This window comes from Oryctolagus cuniculus, chromosome 1 (assembly GCF_964237555.1).
Source record: "Oryctolagus cuniculus chromosome 1, mOryCun1.1, whole genome shotgun sequence".
Lineage (NCBI taxonomy): Eukaryota > Metazoa > Chordata > Mammalia > Lagomorpha > Leporidae > Oryctolagus > Oryctolagus cuniculus.
This window is the reverse complement of record NC_091432.1, coordinates 93304235-93320800: the sequence shown is the minus strand read 5'-3', so window position 1 is coordinate 93320800 and position 16566 is coordinate 93304235.

Here is a 16566-nt window from a genome sequence, read left to right as displayed (position 1 = left end):
TGTGGTGGGCAGAGTGCAGACTCCTATGGGTCTGACCCTGCTCTAATCTGCTCCTGGCCACTTGTCTCTGTTGTGCTATTATACAATGAGCGTTTTTGTAAGAACAAATCAACCTTCACATAAGTTTGAAATAGTTTTTCAGTGATGTTATGAAGGAAGAGTTTGGAAATCCACTTGTTGATATAAGAGCAGGAAATATGAAAGTAAGTAGGTAAAAACAAAAATGAAACTCTATTGATGATTGAAATTGGCCTAAACAAGGCTTGACATCATCTTGTATAGTTGCTCCCTTTCCAAGGGATGAGGTAAAGGATTCACAGGATCTGTACTTTCAATTCGAATGAACAAGTATAATTAAAAAAGCTTTAAGAAATATAAATGAGAACTATCAGTAATATTAAAACATATAAAAGGCTATTTTCATTTTATCATTCCTAGTATTATACATTTAGTATATTCATGCTTTTTTTTTTTATAAAAGCAGAATTTAAGAAGTCAAACCCTTGTTATGTGGCACTTAAGAATTTAATGCATTAAACAGCTGGGAATAAGATTTGTGGTATTCTCTTTTCCACTAATGCTTGAAGCAGAAACTGAAATGAATTGTATAAAGAAAACTTTCTTTTTTCTGTTACACAAATTTCTTAAAATTACATTTGAAAGCATTTAATTTACAGCTTTAATAACACTATAATTTCACACATGGGTGTAAGTTTTTTTACAAAAAGACTTTTAAAAAACTTATTTAATTGTTTATTTGAAAGAAAGAGTGGCAAAGAGAGAGGGAGAGACTGAGAGAGATAGGAGAGAGAGAGAGAGAGAGAGAGAGAGAGAGAGAGAGACCTTCCACCCACTGGTTCACTCCTCGAATGCCCACAACAGCTGGAACTGGGCCAGGCCAAAGGCAGGAGTCAGGAACTCTGACATGGTCTCCCACATAGGTGGCATGGGCCCAAGTATTTGAGCTGTTATCCACTGCCTTCTCAGGTGCAGTAGCAGAAAGCTGGATCAGAAGCAGAGAGCTAGGATTTGAACCAGCACAAGTATATGAATTGCTGGCACTGCAATCAGTGGATTGAACCACTATATGCACCACAATGCCATCTCCACCCTAACGACCTTTTGACAAAGTCCATAGACATCTAAAAGTGATACTCTTAAAATCTGCTATATTTTAAAAAAGTAAATGGACGATTAGCAATAAGAGATATCACAGCAGTCAACAATCTGAAAATTAACTACTTTATTCAGTCTTCTATCTGGACAAGAGAGCTTGAATTAAACTTTTAATTCTAAATGAATATGCACATAAACAGGTACACATTTCTTTAGGATGCAACTGTGGTGCATGTGAACCATTTTCTCAGCCACTAGCATTTTATCAGTCACTAGCACCGGTTACTGATAACAGATCGATGATTTGCATTTGGTCTTGGGAAGGCACAGCCCTCAGGATTAAGGCAATTTGCAGAATGACATTCAATGAGCCCATGTGTGTGTGCTGATATTAATTTTAATATGATTCAGGGATGGTTCCCTAAGTGCGACCCAATTCCTACACCTGTGTTATATCATTTGTTATATAGTGACTTTAGCATGGAAAAACTCAGGAAGATGGTCCAAATGCTCAAGGAAAAGGAGCATAATGAGGTTTTTTTTCCATTTCACTGATGGAGAAACAAAGCACCTGGCCAGCTTACAGTCACCTCACTTGCAAGTGACAGAGCTAGGATTTCAGTGCAGGCCTGCCAGATGAAAAGCCCTAGGCTTTGCTAATTCTGTTCAACAAGAGAACAACTCCTGGTCTCTCTTTCTAAAGTAAGTAAACTAACTAAATAAATTTTAAGGGGAGCAAGTGTTTGGCTTAGCGATTAGGACAGCACTTAGGATACTTGTATCGCATTTCAGAATGCCTGGATTTGAGACACAGCTCTTATCCTCATTCCAGCTTCCTGCCAATGTGCGCTCTGGAAGGCAACAGCGGATGGCTCAAGTGTTTGGGTTTCTGCCACCCATGTGGGAGACGTGGATTTTTAAGTTCCTGGCTTTCCACTTCAGTCTGGCTTTTATTAATAGGTATTTGGGGAGTGAACTAGCACATAGGCCATCAAATTTTTTTTTTAACAGGCAGAGTAGACAGTGTGAGAGAGAGAGAGACAAAGAGAAAGATCTTCCTTTGCCATTGGTTCGCTCTCCAATGGCTGCTGCGGCCGGCACACTACACTGATCCGAAGCCAGGAGCCAGGTACTTATCCTGGTCTCCCATGCGGGTGCAGGGCCCAAGCACTTGGGCCATCCTCCACTGCACTCCCGGGCCACAGCAGAGAGCTGGCCTGGAAGAGGAGCAACCCGGACAGAATCCGGCGCCCCAGCTGGGACTAGAACCCGGGGTGCCGGTGCCGCTAGGTGGAGGATTAGCCTATTGAGCCGTGGCGCTGGCCTTCAAATTTGTTTCATTTGTCTCTCAAATAAGTAAAAATTAGACACTCCTGGTGGACTCTCTATGCCATATATGTCTTCTTTTGGGGGGTTAACTTTATTTTAGTTAACAAATTATAATTGTATATATTTATGTAGTATAATGTGATATTTTGATACATGTATACATCATAGAACAACCAAATTAAGGATGGTTAGAAAATTTGTCATCTAAAATACTTATCATTTCTTCATGGCAAGAACATTTAAAAATTTTTTAGTTATTTTACAACATAAAATGCTTTATTATTAACTATGGTCACTATGCTGTGCAGAAGATCTGTATACGTATTACTCCTGTCTAATTTCTAAAAAAGATTTATTTATGTGAAGGGCTAGTGACACGCACACACACACACACACACACAGTGAAAAAGGGATAGGGAAGAGGGAGAAAGAGACAGATCTTCCACCCTCTGATTCACTCCTCAAATGGCCACAACAGCTTGGGCTGGTCCAGGTGAAAGCCAGGAGCCAGGTATTCCCTCTGCATCTCCCATGTGGTTGGCAGGGGCCAAAGTGCTTGAACCATCTTCTGCTGCTTTCCCAGGCAAATTAGCAGAGAGCTGGAATGGAAATACAGCAGCTGGTACTTGAATGGGCACTCTAATATGCAATGTGGGGGCCACAAGAATAACTTTAACGTCTATGTTACAATTTCACCCCTCCTCCTGTGTAATTGAAACTTTGTAACCTTTGACCAGCATCTACCCTTTTCTCATTCCTGGCCCTCTATAATCCCAGCCTCTGGTACCATCATTCTACTCTCTTGATCATCCTTGTAGCTTTCTTGCAACACTGGGGAATTTTTTGAAGATTTGTGAGATTGACTGAAGGATGTAGTAGTCTTATTATTTCTCTCTCAACTGGGATTTTCTAAATTTTAACTTCTTCCCGGAACATGATCTTTAGAACAGGGCAAAAGGATGTGCACCTGTAGTTTATAACACCTTAGCCTCAAGTGCAGACTATGAAGTGTTCAAGCTACTATCTTTCCCATAGCCTCTCTATGGACGCTTGGCTTTCACATCAGCTCTGTCTCCATACCAAGCACAAAAGTACCCTCAGAAATTCCCATTTTTCTTATGGAACAATACTCATACTACTCATTCTTGAGAAATTGGCTCCTGCAAAATAAAATGGAGGAGGGGAGAGTATTTGAGGCCCAGTATAAGATAAAGACAGAAGGGAAAGAAGGCACAAAAATGCTTGGCTTTTTGCCTCTAAAAACATCCACATTTGCACATCCCAGTTTTAAATCTTCCTTTATACCTGGAGCTGCACTAAGTAGCCTGGGAAGAAGTCTGATTGGCTGATAAAATGGATGGAAGCTGGAACACCTGGCAGCCTCTCTAAGGGAAAGCCTTTTAAGCTGGCATATGCCAGGGCTTAACAATCGGTCATGATCAGAGGGATCGGCCATGACTCCAGGAGGGAAAAGTCTAGAAAATATTGTAACAGGCATGGCCTTGGCATGCAATTATCAAGGTTCCTATCGATAACAGGAGACTGTGACAATAATGTCTCCTGCTGTGGGGTCGCCAGGTCTGTGGATACAGGATTGAATATGTGGAACCAAATCTAGGGACACAAGCTGGACTATGAGGCATGGCAGAGAGGAGCCTGTGTCAGCAGGCAGTGCTGGAATATGAGAAATGTAGAAACTTAGGGGAACACACATAGGAAAATTTGTATTTCTCAAGCAGAATCTCGGGCATTATCCTTTTCTCCCCTTATCTACTATACTAAAGCCATCATTAGATTAACCTCCCATTGTGTCCACTATTTCAGGGTGGACAAAGATCACTATCCCAAAGGAGTGTAAGGTTCATGAACATAATGATTTTCTCTATTTTTCATAATCGATCCCTGGTGCCTAGAACAGCACCAGGTGTGTTGAAATTACCCAATAAATAGTTGTTGACTGAAGAAGCATTCACACTAAAATCAAGTTCAAATGTATTTAACAAAACTAACAAGCTGGGGAACACATCCAGGATTCTAGGCTATTAGTGAATTAGAACCTCCCATTCCAACTGATCAAGCAGGTATACCCGCAAGGTTTTTAAGCAAACCCTATGGAGGAAAAGGAAGTGCATGCATTCAAAGGTGTTTGGGCAGGCTCTTGGTTTGGATGTGTCTTGAGCCAAGACTTGTGAGAAACTAGAACTATGATTTTCTTTTTTAAAAAATATTTAGTTATTTATGTGAAAGGCAGAGTTACACAGAGAGAGAGTCACAGAGGGATCTTGCATCTGCTGGTTCACTCCCCAGATGGTTGCAACAGCCAAGGCTGGACCAGACTGAAACTGGGAATCAGGAGCTTCAACCAGGTCTCCATATGAATAGCAGGATTCCAAGTACTTGGGAGATCTTCCGCTGCTTTCCCAGGCCTTTAGTAGCTAGCTGGATCAGAAGTGAAGGAGCCGGGGATGGAGCTACGGCTGTATGACATGCCCTATGGGTTAACTCACTACACCACCGTGCTGGTGCCTAGAGGTATGAGTTTTTTCTTTCTTTTTCCTCCCAACCATTTCTTCTTCTTCTTCCTTTTTTTTTTTTTTTTTTTGGAGGTGATGGAGTAAGCAGTTGACATTTTAAACCTTATCCTTAAAAAGAACTTTCAGAGACTTTTCTCCTTCTCTGCCCTTCCCAGAAGGCATTTGACCTCGGGAGAAAAGCCTAGGAGATTCTCCTTTTCTGTTCCTCATCTTGGAATTCTGTTTCTTCATGACTCTAGGCTTTGCCAGCAAGTGGTGACAAAGGAAGTGCTACTGTCTGTATGTTTGTTTCTTCCTCAAATTCCCAATTTCTTCAGTTGATCATATTAGATCAGGCTTGTGGGAGGTGATTAGGACATCTGATGGAATTACTGTGGTTATAAGCAAGTCACAGAGATCCTTTGCCACTTTTACCATAAGGACACATCAAGAAGATGTCATATGAGTGTTTAGTCAGTGGGCCCTCAGCATATTGATTTTGGAGTTCTCAGCTCCCAGAAGTGTGGAAATACATTTATATACATTTTTAAAAGATATATTTAATTTATTTGAAAGACAGAGTTAGAGAGAGAGGTAGAGCCACAGAAAGAAGGAGAGGTCTTCCATCCACTGGTTCACTCCCAGATGACTGCAGTGGCCAGAGCTGAGCTGATCATCCGAAGCCACAAACCAGGAGCTTCTTCCAGGTCTCCCATGTGGTGCAGGGGCCCAAGGACTTGGGCCATCTTATACTGCTTTCCCAGGCCATAGCAGAGAGTTGGATTGAAAGTGAAGCAGCCAGAATGCCAACCGGCACCCATATGGGATGCCAGCACTGCAGATGGCAGCTTTTCCCTCTACGCCACAGTGCTGGCATATGTGTATATATATACATATATATTAAAGATTTATTTCTTTGAAAGTCAGAATTACAAAGAGAAAAAAGGAGAGGGTGAGGGAAGGAGGGAGAGAGAGAGAGAGAGAGAGAGAGACAGAGAGAGGTCTTCCATTTGCTGGTTCACTCCCCAGTTGGCTGCAACGGCTGGAGCTACATCCATCTGAAGCCAGGAGCCAGGAGCTTCTTCCGGGTCTCCCATGTGAGTGCAGGGGCCCAAGGCATTGGGCCCTTTCTACTGCTTTTCCAGGCCATAGCAGGGAGCTGGATTGGAAGCGGAGTCAGGACTTGGATGCAGGCACTGCAGGCGGCGGCTTTACCCACTACGCCAATGCACTGGTCCCTATATACATATATATATATATATATAATTTTTCTTGACAGGCAGAGTTAGACAGTGAGAGAGAGAGAGAGAGAGACAGAGAGAAAGGTCTTCCTTCTGTTGGTTCACCCCCCAGATGGCCGCCTCAGCCGATCTGAAGCCAGGAGCCAGGTGCTTCTCCTGGTCTCCCATGTGGGTGCAGGGCCCAAGCACTTGGGCCATCCTCCACTGCCTTCCCGGGCTACAGCAGAGAGCTGGACAGGAAGAGGAGCAACCGGACAGAATCTGGCACCCCAACCGGGACTAGAATCCGGGGTGCCGGCACCACAGGCAGAAGATTAGCTTAGTGAGCCACGGTGCCGGCCCAGCCCCTATATTTAAAAAAAATTTTTTTTCTATTTATTTGAAAGTCAGCTAGAGAGAGAAAGAGAGAGAAAATATCTTCCATCCTTTGGTTCATTACCCAGACGGTTCCAGGCCAAAGCCAGGAGCTTCTTCCAGGTCTCACACATGGTTGACATGGAGTCAAACATTTTGGGCCATCTTCTGATGCCTTCCCCAGGCTATTAGCAGGGAGCTGGATTGAAAGTGGAGAAGCTGGGATAGGAACTGGCACCCATATGGAATACCAGTGTGGCAGATGGCAGATTTACCTGCCATGCCACAATGCTTTCCCCATAAATTTATGTATATAAGCTGCTTAGCTTTTGGTATTTTGTTATAGCAGCCTGAATTGTCCAAGACAGGAAAAAGAAACTTACTTTATGACTTAGAGGTTGCTTAGGTTACTCAGGGTGTCCAGCTGGGAGATATTCCCATGTGTTTCTTATTTCACCCTTGCTTATGAGACTCTCCCTGTACTCGCTCTAGCTCTCTATTGCCAATCTAGATGCTTCGTCAGCTTCAGTCCCTCCTGGCTTAATTCATGTGTGGAGGTTCAAATTATTTTGCGGCCTTAGAAGTCCTGCCTCAGGACTCTCCCTTGTAAGCTTTGCTTATTTGCCAAGAAAGTAGGAAGGACTAACTGCTGCTGAATTCACTGGTCTAAGAGATGAATAGCTCCCTGTGGTGAAGTTCAGAATATGGCCAGGAGTGTGGGTGAGGGAGGGAGGTGAGTGACGAACATCAACCCATAGATCGTCTTTGTTAGAGAGGAGGTCAGAGAACTGTGAGCCTTGTTGAAATGTCAAGGGTGGTGGCAAGTCGGGCTGTTCCTGGTTACACTTTGGGTAGAAAGAATGACAGAATGAATGAGAGTGGATGACCAGAATGGTTAAATAGCAACCAGAAGGAGTGGGCCGGATGATTAGGTTTATGGCATACTGCCTTTCCTTGGGTACTTTCTTGATGTGTGAGCTCGCAGAGGAAAGCCATAAGGTCTACTCTGAACCCAGGAAGGAATGGATCCATGTTCTTCTGATAGTTTATCAGTGGTGGAATTTGGAGAAATGTGAACACTTGTGCCACATCACTGAGACTGTATATGAGGAACGCTCTGGTTGGTTTGTGGGAATGAATTGTGAGTTGTGCGGGTAAGAGATTTTTGAGACTGTTGTCTTCCTTAATTGAGTGTACAATTGTGATGATAAATTTCAACTGCAAACCTTTTTTACCCACACAGTATCAGAAGATATTGAGATGAATTCACTGAAGTACCTCCGAAGGTTATGCACGACACTGACTTAGATCTAAGGCCTGAATGATGTGGGCTGGTGCGGTTCTCTAGAATAGATTAGTAGACTCTGGGTTTGGCTGCCTGATCTGTGCTTTCAGGCCTTGGTGAGAAACTTCTTGAGCAGAATAAGCTACTTTTCCACAAATGTAACTCCTATGCCCTTGTCTGGGGTATTCACCAATTTTGTTGCTTTGGATCTGGCTACTATGTTTGGGTTTCCAGGATTGGAAATGAGTGCATTTCTCTTTTTTAGAAACTGCTAAGTTCGTTGGCTCTGGCTCAGGGATGGGGATACACTGCTTATATTTGCTCACTGGGTTTTGAGAGCCTCACTGGAGTAGAATATCTGAGGCTGCTGTCCCTTTTCTGTTTATAGATAATGTCTTCAGCATGCACCGCTGATCCTAAGAGAGCATTGGGTTGGGTGATTGAAAGCCTTACAGTAAGGCCTCATAGAGCATCTTCAATGGAGGCAAAGGATATAGCAGGTCAGGAACCAGAGAGCATAGGGAAGCATCAGGAGCCCAAGAAACTTCCGTGTGCAGCTCACCAATGTCTTTCTTTTTGCCCAAGGATGTGTTGACTCGGATAAAGTTGCCAAAATTGTGTAATGATGAATATTTGTCTTTGGGAAAGATGCTTAGTTTTATTTGCCCTTGTGTCTTTTATGTTTCTTTGGATCATGTATCAAAGCCAGGCTGTCCAAACTGGTTAGAATGGGTATAAGCCATCAATAAATAAAGTGGTCCTGAACACTGCCAGGAGAATTTGAACTTTCAACAACACATCACAAATCATTAACTCACTGACCTTACCTTGGCTAAGGGTTAGTACCAGAATCCAGGCATTCCTTGAGATAAGCAAAGAGTTGTCCTGGTACAGGGGTAAGATAACTGTCTTATGTAATCTACTCTCTGACACTTGACTATGCCTTTTCAATGACATGTTGTGCATTTCTCTTTTTCCTGCAACTTAGGCTATCTACAGAAAGAAAAGAGAAAGGAAATTTAACAAAGTAATAACCCTCTCCCAATGAAGTATAGTATTGTTTTAAAGAAAGATTTCAGGGGCTTCCAAGATGGCTCAATAGGGAAAAGATGTACTGATTTTGCCCAGGGGAAGATAGCAGAAGGAAAGCGGAGGAAGTGTGTTCTCAGGGGAGGGTTGGAGAGAAGTTTGCAGTGAAAATTCTTTTTTTTTTAACTTTTATTTAATGAATATAAATTTCCAAAGTACGACTCATGGGTTACAATGGCTTCCCCCCCATACCGTCCCTCCCACCCACAACCCTCCCCTTTCCCACTCCCTCTCCCCTTCCATTCACATCAAGATTCATTTTCGATTATCTTAATATACAGAAGATCAGCTTAGTATACATTAAGTAAGGATTTCAACAGTTTGCTCCCACACAGAAACATAAAGTGAAAAATAATAGATGATTTTTTTTAAATGATGATGAAATCAGATCAGACCTATTGTCATGTTTAATCCCAGTGAGAGTCAAGTTGGGAGTTGATAATTTCTTTTTTTTTTTCTTTTTTTTTCTTTTCTTTTTTTTTTTTTACAGAGGATCAGTTTAGTATGCATTAAGTAAAGATTTCAACAGTTTGCACCCCCATAGAAACACAAAGTGAAGTATATTGTTTGAGTACTCATTATAGCATTAAATCTCAATGCATAGCACATTAAGGACAGAGATCCTACATGAGGAGTAAGTGCACAGTGACTCCTGTTGTTGACTTTACCAATTGACACTCCTGTCTATGGCATCAGTAATCTCCCTATGCTCCAGTCATGAGTTTCCAAGGCTATGGAAGCCCTCTGAGTTCTCCGACTCTTATCTTGTTTAGACAAGGTCATAGTCAAAGTGGAGGTTCTCTCCTCCCTTCAGAGAAAGGTACCTCCTTCTTTGAAGACCTGTTCTTTCCACTGGGATCTCACTCACAGAGATCTTTTGCCAGAGTGTCTTGGCTTTCCATGCCTGAAATACTCTCATGGGCTTTTCAGCCAGATCCGAATGCCTTTAGGGCTTATTCTGAGGCCAGAGTGCTATTTAGGACATCTGCCATTCTATGAGTCTGCTGAGTATCTCACTTCCCATGTTGGATCACTCTCCCCTTTATTTATTCTATCGGTTAGTGTTAGCAGGTACTAGACTTGCTTATGTGCTCCCTTTGACTCTTAGTCCTTTCATTATGATCAATTGTGAACTGAAATTGATCACTTGGAATAGTGAGATGGCATTGGTACATGCCACCTTGATGGGATTAAATTGGAGTCCCCTGGTATGTTTCTAATTCTACCATTTGGGGCAAGTCAGCTTGAGCATGTCCCAAATTATATATCTCTTCCCTCTCTTATTCCTACTCTTATGTTTAACAGGGATCACATTTCAGTTAAATTTCAACACTTAAGAATAACTGTGTATTAATTACAGAATTAAACCAGTCATATTAAGTAGAACAGACAAAAAAACTACTAAGAGGGATAATGTATTAAGTTGTTCATTAACAGTCAGGGCTATGCTGATCAAGTCACCGTTTCCCATAGTGTCCATTCCACTTCAACAGGTTTCCTTTTTGGTGTTCAGTCAGTTGTCACCAATCAGTGAGAACATATGGTATTTGTCCCTTTGGGACTGGCTTATTTCACTCAGCATGATGTGTTCCAGATTCCTCCATTTTGTTGCAAATGACTGGATTTCGTTGTTTCTTACTGCGGTATAGTATTCTAAAGAGTACATATCCCATAATTTCTTTATCCAGTCTACTGTTGATGGGCATTTAGGCAGTTCCAGGTCTTAGCTATTGTGAATTGAGCTGCAATAAACATTAGGCTGCAGACCGCTTTTTTGTTGCCAATTTAAATTCCTTTGGGTAAATTCCAAGGAGTGGGATGGCTGGGTCGAACGGTAGGGTTATCTTCAGGTTTCTGAGGGATCTCCAGACTGACTTCCATAGTGGCTTGACCAGTTTGCATTCCCACCAACAGTGGGTTAGTGTCCCTTTTTCCCCACATCCTCGCCAGCATCTGTTGTTGGTAGATTTCTGAATGTGAGCCATTCTAACCGGGGTGAGGTGGAACCTCATTGTGGTTTTGGTTTGCATTTCCCTGATTGCTAATGACCTTGAACATTTTTTCATGTGCCTGTTGGCCATTTGGATTTCCTCTTTTGAAAAATGTCTATTGAGGTCCTTGGCCCATCTCTTAAGTGGGTTGTTGGTTTTGTTTTTGTGGAGTTTCTTGATCAATTTGTAGATTCTGGTTATTAACCCTTTATCTGTTGCATAGTTTGCAAATATTTTTTCCCATTCTGTCGGTTGTCTCTTCACTCTCCTGACTGTTTCTTTTGCAGTACAGAAACTTCTCAATTTGATGCAATCCCAATAGTTAATTTTGGCTTTCACTGCCTGTGCCTCCCGGGTCTTTTCCAGAAACTCTTTGCCTGTGCCAATATCTTGAAGGGTTTCTCCAATGTTCTCTAGTAACTTGATGGTGTCAGGTCGTAGATTTAGGTCTTTAATCCATGTTGAGTGGATTTTTGTGTAAGGTGTAAGGTAGGGGTCTTGCTTCATGATTCTGCAAGTGGAAATCCAATTTTCCCAGCACCATTTATTGAATAGACTGTCCTTGCTCCAGGAATTAGTTTTAGATCCTTGATCAAATATAAGTTGGCTGTAGATGTTTGGGTTGATTTCTGGTGTTTCAATTCTGTTCCATTGGTCTATCCATCTGTTTCTGTACCAGTACCATGCTGTTTTGATTACAACTGCCCTGTAGTATGTCCTGAAATCTGGTATTGTGATGCCTCCGGCTTTGTTTTTGTTGTACAAGATTGCTTTAGCTATTCGAGGTCTCTTGTGCCTCCATATAAATTTCAGCACCAATTTTTCCAGATCTGAGAAGAAGGTCTTCGGTATCTTGATTGGTATTGCATTGAATTTATAAATTGCTTTTGGGAGAATGGACATTTTGATGATATTGATTCTTCCAATCCATGAGCATGGAAGATTTTTCCATTTCTTGGTATCCTCTTCTATTTCTTTCTTTAAGGTTTTGTAATTTTCATCGTAGAGATCTTTAACATCCTTGGTTAAGTTTATTCCAAGGTATTTGATTGTTTTTGTAGCTATTGTGAATGGGATTGATCTTAGAAGTTCTTCCTCAGCCATGGGATTGTGTGTGTATACAAAGGCTGTTGATTTTTGTGCATTGATTTTATACCCTGCTACTTTGCCAAACTCTTCTATGAGTTCCAATAGTCTCTTAGTAGAGTTCTTTGGGTCCCCTGAATAAAGAATCATGTCATCTGCAAAGAGGGATAGTTTGAGTTCTTCCTTCCCAATTTGTATCCCTTTAATTTCTTTTTCTTGCCTAATAGCTCTGGCTAGAACCTCCAGAACTATATTGAATAGCAGTGGTGAGAGTGGACATCCCTGTCTGGTCCCAGATCTCAGTGGAAATGCTTCCAACTTTTCCCCATTCAATAGGATGTTGGCTGTGGGTTTTTCATAGATTGCTTTGATTGTATTGAGGAATGTTCCTTCCAAACCCAGTTTGCTTAGAGTTTTCATCATGAACGGGTGTTGTATTTTATCAAATGCTTTCTCGGCATCTATTGAGAGAATCATATGGTTTTTCTTCTGCAGTCTGTTAATGTGGTGAATCACATTGATTGATTTGCGAATGTTGAACCATCCCTGCATACCAGGGATAAATCCCACTTGGTCTGGGTGGATGATCTTTCTGATGTGTTGTTGCATTCTATTGGCGAGAATTTTATTGAGGATTTTTGCATCTATGTTCATCAGGGATATTGGTCTGTAATTCTCTTTCAGTGCTGCATCTTTTTCCGGCTTAGGAATTAAGGTGATGCTGGCTTCATAGAAAGAATTTGGGAGGATTCCCTCTTCTTCGATTGTTCTGAATAGTTTGAGAAGAATTGGAGTTAGTTCTTCTTTATATGTCTGGTAGAATTCAGCAGTGAATCCATCTGGTCCTGGGCTTTTCTTTGTTGGGAGGGCCTTTATTACTGTTTCAATTTCTGTCTCAGTTATGGGTCTGTTTAGGTTTTCGATGTCTTCCTGGTTCAATTTAGGTAGGTTGCATGTGTCCAGGAATCTATCCATTTCTGATAGGTTTCCCTGTTTGCTGGCATACAAGTCCTTGTAGTAATTTCTGATGATTCTTTTTATTTCTGTGGTGTCTGTTGTTACATTTCCTTTTTCATCTCTGATTTTATTGATTTGGGTCTTTTCTCTTCTTTTTTTAGTTAGTTGGGCCAATGGGGTGTCAATTTTGTTTATTTTTTCAAAAAACCAGCTCCTCGTTTGGCTGATTTTTTGGAATGTTTTTCTTGATTCAATCCTGTTGATTTCTTCTCTGATTTTAATTATTTCTCTTCTCCTACTAGATTTGGGTCTGGTTTGCTGTAGGTTTTCTAGATCCTTGAGGTGAATAGAAAGCTCATCTATTTGGTGCCTTTCCAATTTCTTGATGTAGGCACCTATTGATACAAACTTTCCTCTTAACACTGCTTTTGCTGCGTCCCATAAGTTTTGGTATGTTGTGCTGTTATCCTCATTTACTTCCAGAAAGTTTTTGATTTCTCTTTTGATTTCTTCTATGACCCATTGTTCATTCAGGAGCATGTTGTTCAATCTCCATGTGTTTGCATATGCTCTAGGGATTCCTGAGTTGTTCATTTCCAACTTCATTCCTTTATGGTCTGAGAAGCTGCATGGTATGATTCTAATTCTTTTGAATTCGCTGAGACTTGCTTTATGGCCTAGTATGTGGTCAATCCTAGAGAAGGTTCCATGTACTGCTGAGAAGAATGTAAAATCTTTAGCTGTAGGATTGAAAGTTCTGTATATATCTGTTAGATCCATTTGGGCTATAGTGTTGTTTAAATCTACTGTATCCTTGTTGATCTTCTGTCCTATTGATCTGTCTATTTCTGAGAGTGGAGTATTGAAGTCCCCCAGTACTATTGTATTGGGGTCTAAGTCTCCCTTGAAGTCCGTTAACAAATCTTTTAGATAAACCGGTGCCCTGCAGTTAGGTGCATATACATTGATAATTGTTATATCTTCCTGTTGAATTGATCCCTTAATCATTATGTAGTGTCCCTCTTTGTCTCTCTTAACGGTTTTTGTGGTAAAGTTTATGGTGTCTGATATTAAGATGGCTACGCCCGCTCTTTTTTCATTTCTGTTGTCATGGTATATCTTTTTCCAGCCTTTCACTTTCAGTCTGTATGGATCTTTGTTGGAAAGATGTGTTTCTTGTAAGCAGCAAATAGATGGGTTTTGTTCCTTAACCCAATCAGCCAAACGGTGTCTTTTAACTGGACAGTTCAGGCCATTCACGTTCAATGTGACTAATGATAAGTGGTAACTTTGCCCTGCCATTTGCCAAAGATAAGTTCTAATATATGCTTTGAATTCCCTGTGATCTTTTGCTGTGAGCTTTCCTTCCTTGGTTTCCTTCCTTTACCTTCTTTCATATTGATGACCGTGTTTCTTTGTTTCTGTGTGTAACACATCTTTAAGCATCTTTTGCAGGGCTGGACGAGTGGCAACAAATTCTTTCAATTTCTGTTTGTTATGAAAAGTCTTTATTTCACCTTCTTTCACAAATGATAGCTTTGCAGGATATAATATTCTGGGCTGGCAGTTTTTCTCTCTTAGTACCTGGGCTATATCTTGCCATTCCCTCCTAGCTTGTAGAGTTTCTGATGAGAAGTCAGCTGTGAGTCTGATTGGAGATCCTCTGAGAGTAATCTGACGTTTTTCTCTTGCACATTTTAGGATCTTTTCTTTATGTTTCACTGTGGAGAGTTTAATTACAACGTGTCGTGGTGAGGATCTCTTTTGGTCGTGTTTATTAGAGAGCTTCCTGTACTAGGATTTCTCTGTCCTTCTCCAAACCTGGGAAATTTTCTGCTAATATCTCACTAAAAAGGCCTTCTAATCCTTTCTCCCTCTCCATGCCTTCAGGAACTCCTAGAACCGAATGTTGGTTTTTTTAATAGTATCCTGAAGATTCCCGACAATATGTTTTAGATTCCTAATTTCCTCTTCTTTTCTTTGGTCTGACTGTATCCTTTCCTGTTCTCTTTCTCAGAAAGAAGAGTGAACAGCGTGGAAAGTGTAGGCACACAGCAGCAAGCCGGGGCACCACCTGTGACTTCTGAAGCTGGGGGACTGGAGGAGATGTCAGTTTCTGAGAGTGAGGTTAGAGCAGACTTCAGCAGCCCATGCCACTCGTGATAATGCACGAGGGAGAACTTTGTGAACCACACTGGCTTTGAGTCCAGCCTGGAGCCTTAATAGGTGGCAGTATATCTGCCTAATCCAGCAAAGGAAAAGCATATTTCTTTCTCCCCATGTCCCCATAAGAGCGCCCAGTCACCAGTGGAGAGAAAGTGGCGTCTTAGTGCCAGAAGAGACTATGGCAACTTTCATGCATGTGTGACCACAGGAATTTTACCATCAGGAAAAATCCATGTTCCCTACTGACTTTGTGTCTGACATGGATGGTTGGCAGGGTCCTGGGCACCCACTTAGGACTGTGAGGTGCTCCTATCCCCTTAACCTATCACAGGCTCTGTGGCTCAAACTGCCAAAGCAGAGCACTCATGGGCAGCTGGCTCGGGGAACATCTCTGCTCTTTGTGTGAATGAGGCAGGCTCATGGGCAGGAGAGTAGATCCTCTGTACCCCATGACCATGGAAGCCTGTGAACTGTGCCTGTAGGAAATCTGTGACTGCACGATAGGACATGGGGTACAGCTGAGTCTCTGGGCAATCGCTGTGTCCAGTGTCAGAGCTCAGAACTCCCTGACTGCCTGGAGCAGGTCATTGCAGAGGGTTCCATGCTCACACTGACTCCACAGATCCTTTGTGTGGTTCATGCACCTGTGTGGGTGGGAGTAGTACCTATTACGAGTGAAAACCAGGTATTGTTCACCTTGGAAGAGAGGAGGTGAGGTTGTTATTATGCCAACAGGTATGATAATACCCTCCAACCCTGCTGACAATAGAGGAGATTACCTTGCCCATTTTTGGTGTCACCTTGAATTCTCATCCTACCCTTGAGCACTGACCAGAGCTCCATGGCCCTACCCAGCACACACCTCTGGATATGCACTCAAGGAACAGACACTCCACTAAGCCACAGAGGCACGGTTCAAAGATAAAACCCATCAGAGGAGAAACAAATAAATTCAAAAACACAAGAAATAAGAACAAGGCAGAAAACATGACTCCAAAAGAAACACAGCAATACTTCAAATTAGAATGTGAAAATGAAGAGATTGAAATGAAATGCTTGAAAAGAAATTTGAAAGAATGATATAAAATTACTTAGAAACACAGAGAAACACATTCATTCATAAACAAAAGAAATTTATACTCAATATGGATGAAAAATTTTGTCAAGAGATTAAGATATTAAAGAGAAATAAAACTGAAATATTAAAAATAAGTAAGTCAATATGTCAATTAGAAGATACAGTGGAAAACCTCACCAACAGACTTAATGAGGCAAAAGAAAGAATATCTGAGCTAGAAGAAAAATCCTTGGAAGTAACTCAGACAAAAAGAAATCAAGAAAACTGAAAATAGTTTTCAAGATTTATGGGATACTATCAAATGAACAAACATTAGTGTCTTAGGAGATCTTGAAGGCATAGAAAGAGAGAATAGATTATA